We start from the raw sequence: 14,333 nt of genomic DNA on the forward strand, positions 1-14,333 counted from the left end.
TTAGTAGTGAAGGAGCGGCTCAGTGAGTAAAGGCGCTGACTCTGTGGTTAGTAGTGAAGGAGCGGCTCAGTGAGTAAAGGCGCTGACTCTGTGGTTAGTAGTGAAGGAGCGACTCTGTGGTTAGTAGTGAAGGAGCGGCTCAGTGAGTAAAGGCGCTGACTCTGCGTTTAGTGGTGAAGGAGCGGCTCAGTGAGTAAAGGCGCTGACTCTGTGGTTAGTAGTGAAGGAGCGTCTCAGTGAGTAAAGGCGCTCACTCTGTGGTTAGTAGTGAAGGAGCGGCTCAGTGAGTAAAGGCGCTGACTGTGTTTAGTAGTGAAGGAGCGGCTCAGTGAGTAAAGGCGCTGACTCTGTGTTTAGTAGTGAAGGAGCGGCTCAGTGAGTAAAGGCGCTGACTCTGTGGTTAGTAGTGAAGGAACGGCTCAGTGAGTAAAGGCGCTGACTGTGTTTAGTAGTGAAGGAGCGGCTCAGTGAGTAAAGGCGCTGACTCTGTTTAGTAGTGAAGGAGCGGCTCAGTGAGTAAAGGCGTTGACTCTGTGGTTAGTGGTGAAGGAGCGGCTCAGTGAGTAAAGGCGCTGACTCTGTGCTTAATAGTGAAGGAGCGGCTCAGTGAGTAAAGGCACTGACTCTGTGTTTAGTAGTGAAGGAGCGGCTCAGTGAGTAAAGGCGCTGACTCTGGTTAGTGGTGAAGGAGCGGCTCAGTGAGTAAAGGCGCTGACTCTGTGGTTAGTAGTGAAGGAGTGGCTCAGTGAGTAAAGGCGCTGACTCTGTGTTTAGTATTGAAAGAGCGGCTCAGTGAGTAAAGGCGCTGACTCTGTGTTTAGTAGTGAAGGAGCGGCTCAGTGAGTAAAGGCGCTGACTCTGTGGTTAGTAGTGAAGGAGCGGCTCAGTGAGTAAAGGCGCTGACTCTGTGGTTAGTAGTGAAGGAACGGCTCAGTGAGTAAAGGCGCTGACTCTGTGTTTAGTATTGAAGGAGCGGCTCAGTGAGTAAAGGCGCTGACTCTGTGTTTAGTAGTGAAGGAGCGGCTCAGTGAGTAAAGGCGCTGACTCTGTGGTTAGTAGTGAAGGAGCGGCTCAGTGAGTAAAGGCGCTGACTCTGTGGTTAGTAGTGAAGGAGCTGCTCAGTGAGTAAAGGCGCTGACTCTGTGGTTAGTAGTGAAGGAACGGCTTAGTGAGTAAAGGCGCTGACTCTGTGTTTAGTAGTGAAGGAGCGGCTCAGTGAGTAAAGGCGCTGACTCTGTGTTTAGTAGTGAAGGAGCGGCTCAGTGAGTAAAGGCGCTGACTCTGTGGTTAGTAGTGAAGGAACGGCTCAGTGAGTAAAGGCGCTGACTGTGTTTAGTAGTGAAGGAGCGGCTCAGTGAGTAAAGGCGCTGACTCTGTTTAGTAGTGAAGGAGCGGCTCAGTGAGTAAAGGCGTTGACTCTGTGGTTAGTAGTGAAGGAGCGGCTCAGTGAGTAAAGGCGCTGACTCTGTGGTTAGTGGTGAAGGAGCGGCTCAGTGAGTAAAGGCGCTGACTCTGTGCTTAATAGTGAAGGAGCGGCTCAGTGAGTAAAGGCACTGACTCTGTGTTTAGTAGTGAAGGAGCGGCTCAGTGAGTAAAGGCGCTGACTCTGGTTAGTGGTGAAGGAGCGGCTCAGTGAGTAAAGGCGCTGACTCTGTGGTTAGTAGTGAAGGAGTGGCTCAGTGAGTAAAGGCGCTGACTCTGTGTTTAGTAGTGAAGGAGCGGCTCAGTGAGTAAAGGCGCTGACTCTGTTTAGTAGTGAAGGAGCGGCTCAGTGAGTAAAGGCGCTGACTCTGTGGTTAGTAGTGAAGGAGCGGCTCAGTGAGTAAAGGCGCTGACTCTGTGGTTAGTAGTGAAGGAACGGCTCAGTGAGTAAAGGCGCTGACTCTGTGTTTAGTATTGAAGGAGCGGCTCAGTGAGTAAAGGCGCTGACTCTGTGTTTAGTAGTGAAGGAGCGGCTCAGTGAGTAAAGGCGCTGACTCTGTGGTTAGTAGTGAAAGAGCGGCTCAGTGAGTAAAGGCGCTGACTCTGTGGTTAGTAGTGAAAGAGCTGCTCAGTGAGTAAAGGCACTGACTCTGTGGTTAGTAGTGAAGGAACGGCTCAGTGAGTAAAGGCGCTGACTCTGTGTTTAGTAGTGAAGGAGCGGCTAAGTGAGTAATGGCGCTGACTCTGTGTTTAGTAGTGAAGGAGCGGCTCAGTGAGTAAAGGCGCTGACTCTGTGGTTAGTAGTGAAGAAACGGCTCAATGAGTAAAGGCGCTGACTCTGTGTTTAGTAGAGAATGAGCGGCTCAGTGAGTAAAGGCGCTGACTCTGTGTTTAGTAGTGAAGGAACGGCTCAGTGAGTAAAGGCGCTGACTGTGGTTAGTAGTGAAGGAGCGGCTCAGTGAGTAAAGGCGCTGACTCTATGGTTAGTGGTGAAGGAGCGGCTCAGTGAGTAAAGGCGCTGACTCTGTGGTTAGTAGTGAAGGAGCGGCTCAGTGAGTAAAGGTGCTAACTCTGTGGTTAGTAGTGAAGGAGTGGCTCAGTGAGTAAAGGCACTGACTCTGTGTTTAGTAGTGAAGGAGCGGCTCAGTGAGTAAAGGCGCTGACTCTGGTTAGTGGTGAAGGAGCGGCTCAGTGAGTAAAGGCGCTGACTCTGTGGTTAGTAGTGAAGGAGCGGCTCAGTGAGTAAAGGCGCTGACTGTGGTTAGTAGTGAAGGAGCGGCTCAGTGAGTAAAGGCGCTGACTCTGTGGTTAGTAGTGAAGGAGCGGCTCAGTGAGTAAAGGCGCTCACTCCTAGTTTAGTAGTGAAGGAGCGGCTCAGTGAGTAAAGGCGCTCACTCCTAGTTTAGTAGTGAAGGAGCGGCTCAGTGAGTAAAGGCGCTGACTGTGGTTAGTAGTGAAGGAGCGGCTCAGTGAGTAAAGGCGCTGACTGTGGTTAGTAGTGAAGGAGCAGGTCAGTGAGTAAAGGCGCTGACTCTGTGGTTAGTAGTGAAAGAGAGGCTCAGTGAGTAAAGGCGCTGACTCTGGTTAGTGGTGAAGGAGCGGCTCAGTGAGTAAAGATGCTGAGAGTGGTTAGTAGTGAAGGAGCGGCTCAGTGAGTAAAGGCGCTGACTCTGTGGTTAGTTGTGAAGGAGCAGCTCAGTGAGTAAAGGCGCTGACTCTGCGTTTAGTGGTGAAGGAGCGGCTCAGTGAGTAAAGGCGCTGACTCTGTGGTTAGTAGTGGAGGAGCGGCTCAGTGAGTAAAGGCGCTGACTCTGTGGTTAGTAGTGAAGGAGCGGCTCAGTGAGTAAAGACGCTGACTGTGTTTAGTAGTGAAGGAGCGGCTCAGTGAGTAAAGGCGCTGACACTGTGGTTAGTAGTTAAGGAGCGGCTCAGTGAGTAAAGGCGCTAACTGTGTTTAGTATTGACGGAGCGGCTCAGTGAGTAAAGGCGCTGACCCTGTGGTTAGTAGTGAAGGAGCGGCTCAGTGAGTAAAGGCGCTGACTCTGTGGTTAGTAGTGAAGGAGCAGCTCAGTGAGTAAAGGCGCTGACTCTGTGGTTAGTAGTGAAGGAGCGGCTCAGTGAGTAATGTTGCTGACTCTGTGGTTAGTAGTGAAGGAGCGGCTCAGTGAGTAAAGGCGCTGACTCCATGCTTAGTGGTGAAGGAGCGGCTCAGTGAGTAAAGGCGCTGACTCCATGCTTAGTGGTGAAGGAGCGGCTCAGTGAGTAAAGGCGCTGAGAGTGGTTAGTAGTGAAGGAGCGGCTCAGTGAGTAAAGGCGCTGACTCTGTGGTTAGTAGTGAAGGAGTGACTCAGTGAGTAAAGGCGCTGACTCTGTGGTTAGTAGTGAAGGAGCGGCTCAGTGAGTAAAGGCGCTGACTCTGCGTTTAGTGGTGAAGGAGGGGCTCAGTGAGTAAAGACGCTGACTCTGTTGTTAGTAGTGAAGGAACGGCTCAGTGAGTAAAGGCGCTGACTCTGTGTTTAGTAGTGAAGGAGCGGCTCAGTGAGTAAAGGCGCTGACTCTGTGTTTAGTAGTGAAGGAGCGGCTCAGTGAGTAAAGGCGCTGACTCTGTGTTTAGTAGTGAAGGAGCGGCTCAGTGAGTAAAGGTGCTGACTCTGTGGTTAATAGTGAAGGAGCGGCTCAGTGAGTAAAGGCGCTGACTCTGTGGTTAGTGGTGAAGGAGCAGCTCAGTGAGTAAAGGCGCTGACTCCATGATTAGTGGTGAAGGAGCGGCTCAGTGAGTAAAGGCGCTGACTCTTTGTTTAGTAGTGAAGGAGCAGGTCAGTGAGTAAAGGCGCTGACTCTGTGGTTAGTAGTGAAGGAGCGGCTCAGTGAGTAAAGGCGCTGACTCTGTGGTTAGTAGTGAAGGAGCGGCTCAGTGAGTAAAGGCGCTGACTCTGTGGTTAGTAGTGAAGGAGCGGCTCAGTGAGTAAAGGCGCTGACTCTGTGGTTAGTAGTGAAGGAGCGACTCTGTGGTTAGTAGTGAAGGAGCGGCTCAGTGAGTAAAGGCGCTGACTCTGCGTTTAGTGGTGAAGGAGCGGCTCAGTGAGTAAAGGCGCTGACTCTGTGTTTAGTAGTGAAGGAGCGGCTCAGTGAGTAAAGGCGCTGACTCTGTGGTTAGTAGTGAAGGAACGGCTCAGTGAGTAAAGGCGCTGACTGTGTTTAGTAGTGAAGGAGCGGCTCAGTGAGTAAAGGCGCTGACTCTGTTTAGTAGTGAAGGAGCGGCTCAGTGAGTAAAGGCGTTGACTCTGTGGTTAGTGGTGAAGGAGCGGCTCAGTGAGTAAAGGCGCTGACTCTGTGCTTAATAGTGAAGGAGCGGCTCAGTGAGTAAAGGCACTGACTCTGTGTTTAGTAGTGAAGGAGCGGCTCAGTGAGTAAAGGCGCTGACTCTGGTTAGTGGTGAAGGAGCGGCTCAGTGAGTAAAGGCGCTGACTCTGTGGTTAGTAGTGAAGGAGTGGCTCAGTGAGTAAAGGCGCTGACTCTGTGTTTAGTATTGAAAGAGCGGCTCAGTGAGTAAAGGCGCTGACTCTGTGTTTAGTAGTGAAGGAGCGGCTCAGTGAGTAAAGGCGCTGACTCTGTGGTTAGTAGTGAAGGAGCGACTCTGTGGTTAGTAGTGAAGGAGCGGCTCAGTGAGTAAAGGCGCTGACTCTGCGTTTAGTGGTGAAGGAGCGGCTCAGTGAGTAAAGGCGCTGACTCTGTGGTTAGTAGTGAAGGAGCGTCTCAGTGAGTAAAGGCGCTCACTCTGTGGTTAGTAGTGAAGGAGCGGCTCAGTGAGTAAAGGCGCTGACTCTGTGTTTAGTAGTGAAGGAGCGGCTCAGTGAGTAAAGGCGCTGACTCTGTGTTTAGTAGTGAAGGAGCAGCTCAGTGAGTAAAGGCGCTGACTCTGTGGTTAGTAGTGAAGGAACGGCTCAGTGAGTAAAGGCGCTGACTGTGTTTAGTAGTGAAGGAGCGGCTCAGTGAGTAAAGGCGCTGACTCTGTTTAGTAGTGAAGGAGCGGCTCAGTGAGTAAAGGCGTTGACTCTGTGGTTAGTGGTGAAGGAGCGGCTCAGTGAGTAAAGGCGCTGACTCTGTGCTTAATAGTGAAGGAGCGGCTCAGTGAGTAAAGGCACTGACTCTGTGTTTAGTAGTGAAGGAGCGGCTCAGTGAGTAAAGGCGCTGACTCTGGTTAGTGGTGAAGGAGCGGCTCAGTGAGTAAAGGCGCTGACTCTGTGGTTAGTAGTGAAGGAGTGGCTCAGTGAGTAAAGGCGCTGACTCTGTGTTTAGTAGTGAAGGAGCGGCTCAGTGAATAAAGGCGCTGACTCTCTGGTTAGTAGTGAAGGAGCGGCTCAGTGAGTAAAGGCGCTGACTCTGTGGTTAGTAGTGAAGGAACGGCTCAGTGAGTAAAGGCGCTGACTCTGTGTTTAGTATTGAAGGAGCGGCTCAGTGAGTAAAGGCGCTGACTCTGTGTTTAGTAGTGAAGGAGCGGCTCAGTGAGTAAAGGCGCTGACTCTGTGGTTAGTAGTGAAGGAGCGGCTCAGTGAGTAAAGGCGCTGACTCTGTGGTTAGTAGTGAAGGAGCTGCTCAGTGAGTAAAGGCGCTGACTCTGTGGTTAGTAGTGAAGGAACGGCTTAGTGAGTAAAGGCGCTGACTCTGTGTTTAGTAGTGAAGGAGCGGCTCAGTGAGTAAAGGCGCTGACTCTGTGTTTAGTAGTGAAGGAGCGGCTCAGTGAGTAAAGGCGCTGACTCTGTGGTTAGTAGTGAAGGAACGGCTCAATGAGTAAAGGCGCTGACTCTGTGTTTAGTAGAGAATGAGCGGCTCAGTGAGTAAAGGCGCTGACTCTGTGTTTAGTAGTGAAGGAACGGCTCAGTGAGTAAAGGCGCTGACTCTGTGGTTAGTAGTGAAGGAGCGGCTCAGTGAGTAAAGGCGCTGACTCTATGGTTAGTGGTGAAGGAGCGGCTCAGTGAGTAAAGGCGCTGACTCTGTGGTTAGTAGTGAAGGAGCGGCTCAGTGAGTAAAGGTGCTAACTCTGTGGTTAGTAGTGAAGGAGTGGCTCAGTGAGTAAAGGCACTGACTCTGTGTTTAGTAGTGAAGGAGCGGCTCAGTGAGTAAAGGCGCTGACTCTGTGGTTAGTGGTGAAGGAGCGGCTCAGTGAGTAAAGGCGCTGACTCTGTGGTTAGTAGTGAAGGAGCGGCTCAGTGAGTAAAGGCGCTGACTGTGGTTAGTAGTGAAGGAGCGGCTCAGTGAGTAAAGGCGCTGACTCTGTGGTTAGTAGTGAAGGAGCGACTCAGTGAGTAAAGGCGCTGACTCTGTGGTTAGTAGTGAAGGAGCGGCTCAGTGAGTAAAGGCGCTCACTCCTAGTTTAGTAGTGAAGGAGCGGCTCAGTGAGTAAAAGCGCTGACTGGTTAGTAGTGAAGGAGCGGCTCAGTGAGTAAAGGCGTTCACTCCTAGTTTAGTAGTGAAGGAGCGGCTCAGTGAGTAAAGGTGCTCACTCTTAGTTTAGTAGTGAAGGAGCGGCTCAGTGAGTAAAGGCGCTGACTGTGGTTAGTAGTGAAGGAGCGGCTTAGTGAGTAAAGGCGCCGACTCTGTGGTTAGTAGTGAAGGAACGGCTCAGTGAGTAAAGGCGCTCACTGCATGATTAGTAGTGAAGGAGCGGCTCAGTGAGTAAAGGCGCTGACAGTGGTTAGTAGTGAGGGAGCGGCTCCGTGTGTAAAGGCGCTCACTCCTTGTTTAGTAGTGAAGGAGCGGCTCAGTGAGTAAAGGTGCTGATAGCGAAAACAATAACCTTTGGAGCGGGGTGTCTGCTCCTAGTGACATTCTGCAAGTCACTTTATCTCCCTGTGCGCTTTGCACTATAGATAGTCGGCGCCTTTACTCACTGAGCCGCTCCTTCACTGATACAGATCCAGCTTTAAAGAGCAGTTAGTCATTGAAATCTTTTTTATATAATGGCATATGTTTAGATTATGTTTATAGGGGGAAGTGATGTCACTAACCATGGTTTTATGGTATGCTGTTAGACGTATAAGTTATAATATGGCCTGTGCTTAGGGTTGCCAGGTGGCTTGTCCAAAAATACTGGACGCAATGGTGAAAGGTGCAACGCGCGCGAGAATCGTTGGTGGGGAAGAATGTTATTTAAGTAATAATCCCTGAAGAACAGGGCATTACTGGCCAATAATGCCCTGGCTGGAAGAGTTGAAAGCCCGAAGGGATTATTACTATTATAGGCTAAATGTAGGCTTATTTCATAAATAATAGACACTTTTGTATAGTTAAATAGATTTTTTTTATTAAAATAAAATGGTAAATACATGAAACCACCTCTATATACGCTTACACTGCAGATATCTATATCCACACACTGCCGCCCCCTCTGTGTACACGCATACACACAGCGGCAGCTCTACACACAGCAGCAGCTCTGCACACACACAAACTCTGCTGCTACACACACATGCACACCCATAAACACTGCTACTGACACACACACACACACACACACACACACACACACACACACACACACTGCAGCCACAATAAAAAATGCAGCCACATACTAAACTTTGCACTCTCCCCCCCAGCTCTACACCCCCCTCCCCCCCCCCCCCCACACACACACACACACAACACTGCACCTCTATACACAACACACTTACTTATTTGCAGTCTCTCTCCCCTCCCCCCCTCCCAATTCAACTGAATCTGCTCAGAAAATCTCAGTCAGCTCGGGAGGGGGAGGAGTCAAACCTTGGCTTTTTGACCAATCCCCTGCCCTGTCTCAGAGCTTTTACTTAATTCAAACCAATCCCCTGCCCTGTCTCAGCTGTTCTGAAAGCTGATTGGCTGGAAATAAACAGATTGAAAACTGCATTTTGCAAGCTGCTGAAATTCAGGGCATTACTGTGGATAATGCCTGGAATTTTAACCAATCAGAGCAGGGTTTTCAATAACGCCCTGAATTTTCCTGCTTTAGCCTATAATTATAAATAACCTGAGTGTTACGTCATTTTTTCTCAATTTCACTCCAAGTATTCACCAATTTATATTCTGTTTCGTAAAAAAATCTGGGGAAGAGTCTTGGGTGGGAGTGGGTGGGAGCGCCCTTCCGAGGATTGTTTTAGGAAATAGAATATGAAATAGTGCAAATTGGTGCATGCGTGGAGTGAAATTTAGTTCAAATGAGGTAATGGTCAGATAATTTATAAATAACTGTAAAATAACTGTACATGGCGAGCAATACTGATCTTAATGCTGCTCCCACAAATTCCGAGATTATTGCACCCCTCCTCATCCTCTCTCTACCCTTATCCTCCCACCCACTCCTTCTCTCACCCCATCTTATCCTCCCTTCCTCTCATCCCCCCTCCCTTCATCCTCTCATCCCCCCTCCCTTCATCCTCTCATCCCCCCTCCCTTCATCCTCTCATCTCCCCCCTCCCTTCATGATCTCATCTCCCCCCTCCCTTCATGATCTCATCTCCCCCCTTCATCCTCTCATCCCCCGCTCCCTTCATCCTCTCATCCCCCGCTCCCTTCATCCTCTCATCCCCCCTCCCTTCACACTCTCATCCCCCCTCCCTTCACCCTCTCATCCCCCCTCCCTTCACCCTCATCCCCCCTCCCTTCACCCTCTCATCCCCTCCCTTCATCCTCTCACCCCCCCGCTCCCTTCATCCTCTCACCCCCCCGCTCCCTTCATCCTCTCATCCCCCCTCCCTTCACCCTCTCATCCCCCCTCCCTTCACCCTCTCATCCCCCCTCCCTTCACCCTCATCCCCCCTCCCTTCATCCTCTCACCCCCCCCCGCTCCCTTCATCCTCTCATCCCCCCTCCCTTCATCCTCTCATCCCCCCTCCCTTCATCCTCTCATCCCCCCTCCCTTCATCCTCTCATCCCCCCTCCCTTCATCCTCTCATCCCCCCTCCCTTCATCCTCTCATCCCCCCTCCCTTCACCCTCTCATCCCCCCTCCCTTCATCCTCTCATCCCCCCTCCCATCATCCTCTCATCCCCCCTCCCTTCATCCTCTCATCCCCCCTCCCTTGATCCTCTCATCCCACCTCCCTTCATCCTCTCACCCCCCCGCTCCCTTCATCCTCTCATCCCCTCCCTTCATCCTCTCATCCCCCCTCCCTTCATCCTCTCATCCCCCCTCCCTTCATCCTCTCATCCCCCCTCCCTTCACCCTCTCATCCCCCCTCCCTTCACCCTCTCATCCCCCCTCCCTTCACCCTCTCATCCCCCCTCCCTTCATCCTCTCATCCCCCCTCCCTTCATCCTCTCATCCCCCCTCCCATCATCCTCTCATCCCCCCTCCCTTCATCCTCTCACCCCCCCGCTCCCTTCATCCTCTCACCCCCCCGCTCCCTTCATCCTCTCACCCCCCCGCTCCCTTCATCCTCTCATCCCCTCCCTTCATCCTCTCATCCCCCCTCCCTTCATCCTCTCATCCCCCCTCCCTTCATCCTCTCATCCCCCCTCCCTTCATCCTCTCATCCCCCCTCCCTTCACCCTCTCATCCCCCCTCCCTTCACCCTCTCATCCCCCCTCCCTTCATCCTCTCATCCCCCCTCCCTTCATCCTCTCATCCCCCCTCCCATCATCCTCTCATCCCCCCTCCCTTCATCCTCTCATCCCCCCTCCCTTGATCCTCTCATCCCACCTCCCTTCATCCTCTCACCCCCCCGCTCCCTTCATCCTCTCATCCCCTCCCTTCATCCTCTCATCCCCCCTCCCTTCATCCTCTCATCCCCTCCCTTCATCCTCATCCCCCCTCCCTTCATCCTCTCATCCCCCCTCCCTTCGTCCTCTCATCCCCCCTCCCTTCGTCCTCTCATCCCCCTCCCCCTCCATCCTCTCATCCCCCCCCTTCCTGTCATTATCACCCACAGGACAGCCAGAGAAAACACACAAGGACACACACAGGAGACACAGGACGCAGCTCACCTCTTTGCTCCATGCTTTTCCTCTTTGGCCCCACCCCCAGGCTCCTGATTGGCTGCATTACACATACATATCCCCCACACGCACACAAACAGGTCCCTCCCTCCCGCACACATACATGTCATCGTCCACGCACACATAAATATCCCCCCCGCACACATACAGATGCAGCGGCCATTATTCGAACACTTCACGGGGTGTATACCTCAGAATACCCATGTCATGACGTGCGCTTTCTTCTAACCGTACTGCCTTATAACGCGTGTTGACTCGGGTTTTTATCGGTTTCAGAAAATTGCATTTTAGCGCGGTCCGCAATACTGTCGAGGAACTCAAGTGGGCGATCGCGAGTTGTTGTCTTAAAACCTGTCATTTATAGCTGTACAGTTCTGCAAGTGTGTGTGTGTGTGTGTGTGTGTGTATATACACACACACACACACACACACACACACACACACACACAATCTGTAGCTTAACGATACGAGTTCATACTGTATGGTGTACATGGGAAAGAAGTCCTTTGAGGCTCCTTAGCCATACACAGATTACAAATATGAGTACACATAACAAAAGTATTTTGTACGAATTAAGTGTTCTATTTGTACAGGATAATAAAGGGAAAAGGAGTAATACAACGTCGCTTCTTCTTCCGAATGTTAAATATTTTTTCCGCTCATGCGTTTACAGTATGTCTCTGCTAAGAAACCCCAAAAATAAAAAATGTATATATTTTATTCTATATGTATTATTTATTATTCAATACTTTCAACTTTTGCTACTGTAGGCTTGCATACTGTTTTTATTTTATGCGCATGCGTTTGTCAAATTGGAACCTTGTTGAAACGCATATGCGTGTCATCACATTTAGGTGCATGCGTGTATGTCTCATTGGAACCTTGTTGAAACGCATATGTACATGTCCCCCCCACACACACATGTCCCTCTCTCTCTCCCTCCCCCCCGCCCACATACATGTCCCTCTTCCCCTCACACACCGGTATTATCTCTTATTTCAGTATTATCTCTTATTTTTTGCCAGACAGAGTAACCAAATACCGGGCTGTTCGGTTCAATACCGGACACCTGGCAACCCTACGGAGACGGTATATATACCTGCACTCCTTGTTTGTTCTTGTTGTGTTTCTATTCTTTAAGGTCGGAGCACCTCCTTCTATATGAAGTGTTAACATTCACCATTTTTACTTCCCAATGTAACTAGACTGTTTCCCGCTGCAGTGCAGGGGGACCGTCTGCCACGGGCTCCATGCTACCGATTGGGACCCCCACAGCATTAAACCTCCGGTGTCACGGCCACTGCGGCTGCGTGACCGAGTGTAGCAGCTGCACCGGAGAGAGCTGCATCTTTACCTTGAGCGGGTCTCATTGTGCCGGCAAAATTCTATGTACATGGCTGTGCGGCAGCGCTATATACACAGTGAAATATATATATATATATATATTTTTTCTCTCCTGTAGATGTCTGCCCACGGTCCCCAGAAAGAGGCCGAGATCTCGTGAAAGAAGACTTCTGTTCTGTACAAAAGGACAACAGGAACGGCGCTGGGTATCGGATCAGCAAACCAGACCGTGAACTATTCCGCCTGCGTCCCGTGTCAGATTGGGAGAGAGCCCCTCTTCTGTTATAAGGCCCACAGAAGCACCCATTGCTGACACCTCTGGCAGCACAGGGTGACATGTGATCATTTCCTAAAGAACACTTTCATGAATGGGTTCAAGTGCAAATATCACAGAGCAGCAATCAGGTTATTCATTATCAGACGGTATCCTTTTCTTATAGCAAAACATGTCACATTTTCAATATGTTTCTTGTGCGATTAAATGGTTTGGGAGAGTAATAAATACATAAACTGTTCCCTGGGAGTGTTTTTTTTATTTTTAAATGAATTGGTTTGGTAAATGCTGAAATAAAATAATAACTTTATTTCATATAGCGCTTTTCTCCCAATGAAACACAAAGCGCGTCACAATGACAGCACAGCGCGCGGCACGCTGCACATAGGAATGTTACAGACTCAGTCCCTGCCCAGATGAGCTTACAATCTATGATTTTGATGCCTATAGCGAGGACATGATATGAAAGTGCCAAAGTTTAAAGGTTCTTGGACTTTGTTATCACTTATTAGCTAATAACCCGGCTTATCAGATAAAACAACAGCTGCAGTACTGTGGAGCTGTTTCAGCAGAGGCTATACGAGTGTCAAGCAGAGGAAATAGGGTTTGTAAAAGCAGTACCGATGTCAGGGGTTTAATTTCTGCCACACTGGTGATGTCTCTTCTGAGATCACAGTTAGAGAGACGGGCGAAACTGTCAAAAACCTTTCTGCGGAACTTCCCGCGCATTCCATTCAAAATCCGTTCCGCGATGTAAAACCCGTCGGCGGATTGTTCCAATTGTAATCCGTGCGGATTAATCCAAAACCGCCATTGGATACAATCCGATGGTGGATTTTAACAATGCAATCCGCAGATAGGAATGTTAAAATCCACCCGTGGAATCCGCGGAATGGATTGTCAGTGATAAAAAAAACAAAAACGTCTCCCTCCCCCCCCGCGCACACACGTCCCCCTCCCCCGCGCACACATACATGTCCCCCTCTCCTCTGCGCACACATCCCCCTCCTCCCCGCGCACATACAAGCTTTAGCGTGCCTTAAAGCTGCAGTTCAAACAATATCCTACATGTCTGTTTTTTTAAATAAATCAGTTCTGTACTATGAGAAAATACTTGTAGCTTTAACCTAGTTCCCCTCCTCTTCCTCCCCTCCCTTTTTGGGATTCTCTGGTTCTGTATCATTGGTTCAGCGCCTCCAGCTGTGATGTGCTCCTGGGATGCAGGACGTCAGCTCCCACCACAACACTCCTTGTTGCCCCTCCTGCCCAGGAACTGACACCCAGGCAGAGGTATAGTGAATAGATAGATTTATTGAACATACTGCAGCAGCTCTTCACACAGTATAGATGTTGAGGTCCCAAGTCCCAGGACTTCTGGATGGTGCTTACCCTGGTAGTATGGGGCCTTGAGTCTTGATTATCCCCAGGTCTTTCGGCCTGAGGTGAGCCAGTTCATCCATGCCATGGGAGAGTCTGACAGCCCATGCTGTCACCTTCACAGGCAGAGCAAGACTAACTAACTTTGCTACTCACTTGGAAGTCTCAGGAAGGGGCGGGCTCATGGACTGTACCTATCTCCGATAGGCTGTACACAGGTCATGAGTCACCACCTTACTTCCTTCACTTACAAGTGAAGCACAAGTGTGGTCATTGGCCCATAGATGAACCCATGAAGGCCCTGAACTTACTAGTGATTTACATCACAGATACACTGTGGGGGAAAGAGAGGTATTATGGGACATACTATGTTACACTTTCCCCTGGGTGAAATTTCCAACGTCCTCGCTTGGGTCCAAATTTGTTGCACCACCCGTCATTCTGGGATCTCCAGAATGACACATATTGATACAAAATTAGCATATATACATCAATTGAATAATATACACAGCAGCTGTATCATTCACTTATGACAGTGATAATATATTAACATTACTAGATGGAGTGACCCTACTGGTAGTATCTAGGATCCAGCTTTTTAACTAGCCGTCCATCATAATCTTCCACCCACACCGAACAGACTCTGGGGGCACCGGCTTGCTGACGGGCCTCCACCCCATCCATATGAATACAGGTCCCTATTACCCATTCCCTCATGATGGAACAAATAAGGGAGTCAGTTCTAAACTCCTTATAACTGGTTTTACGCTGGAGATAGTCAGTGATTGCTAACTTCAGCCACTCATGGCGATGGTCCTCTAACTCCTGCATGATAGGTCGACTCTTCAGGAGTAAATACACCCTCTTCCCACCAATGGTCAACTACAGGACCCTTCATCAGGATAACCTGGGGCATTTTAGCTCAGGGGCATAACCCTGGAACA

General features: G+C 50.1%; 1 long non-coding RNA gene across 1 annotated transcript in view; it reads left to right on the forward strand.

Annotated features, from left to right (window-relative positions):
* Positions 1–12,253, forward strand: part of LOC142464086 (uncharacterized) — an 86,734-nt gene extending 74,481 nt beyond the window's left edge. Inside the window, exon 4 of the long non-coding RNA XR_012787568.1 lies at positions 11,857–12,253. This is a non-coding gene — a long non-coding RNA (uncharacterized LOC142464086). The remainder of the gene's footprint in view (positions 1–11,856) is intronic.
* The last annotated feature ends 2,080 nt before the right edge of the window (positions 12,254–14,333 follow it).

This window comes from Ascaphus truei, chromosome 12, assembly GCF_040206685.1.
Source record: "Ascaphus truei isolate aAscTru1 chromosome 12, aAscTru1.hap1, whole genome shotgun sequence".
Lineage (NCBI taxonomy): Eukaryota > Metazoa > Chordata > Amphibia > Anura > Ascaphidae > Ascaphus > Ascaphus truei.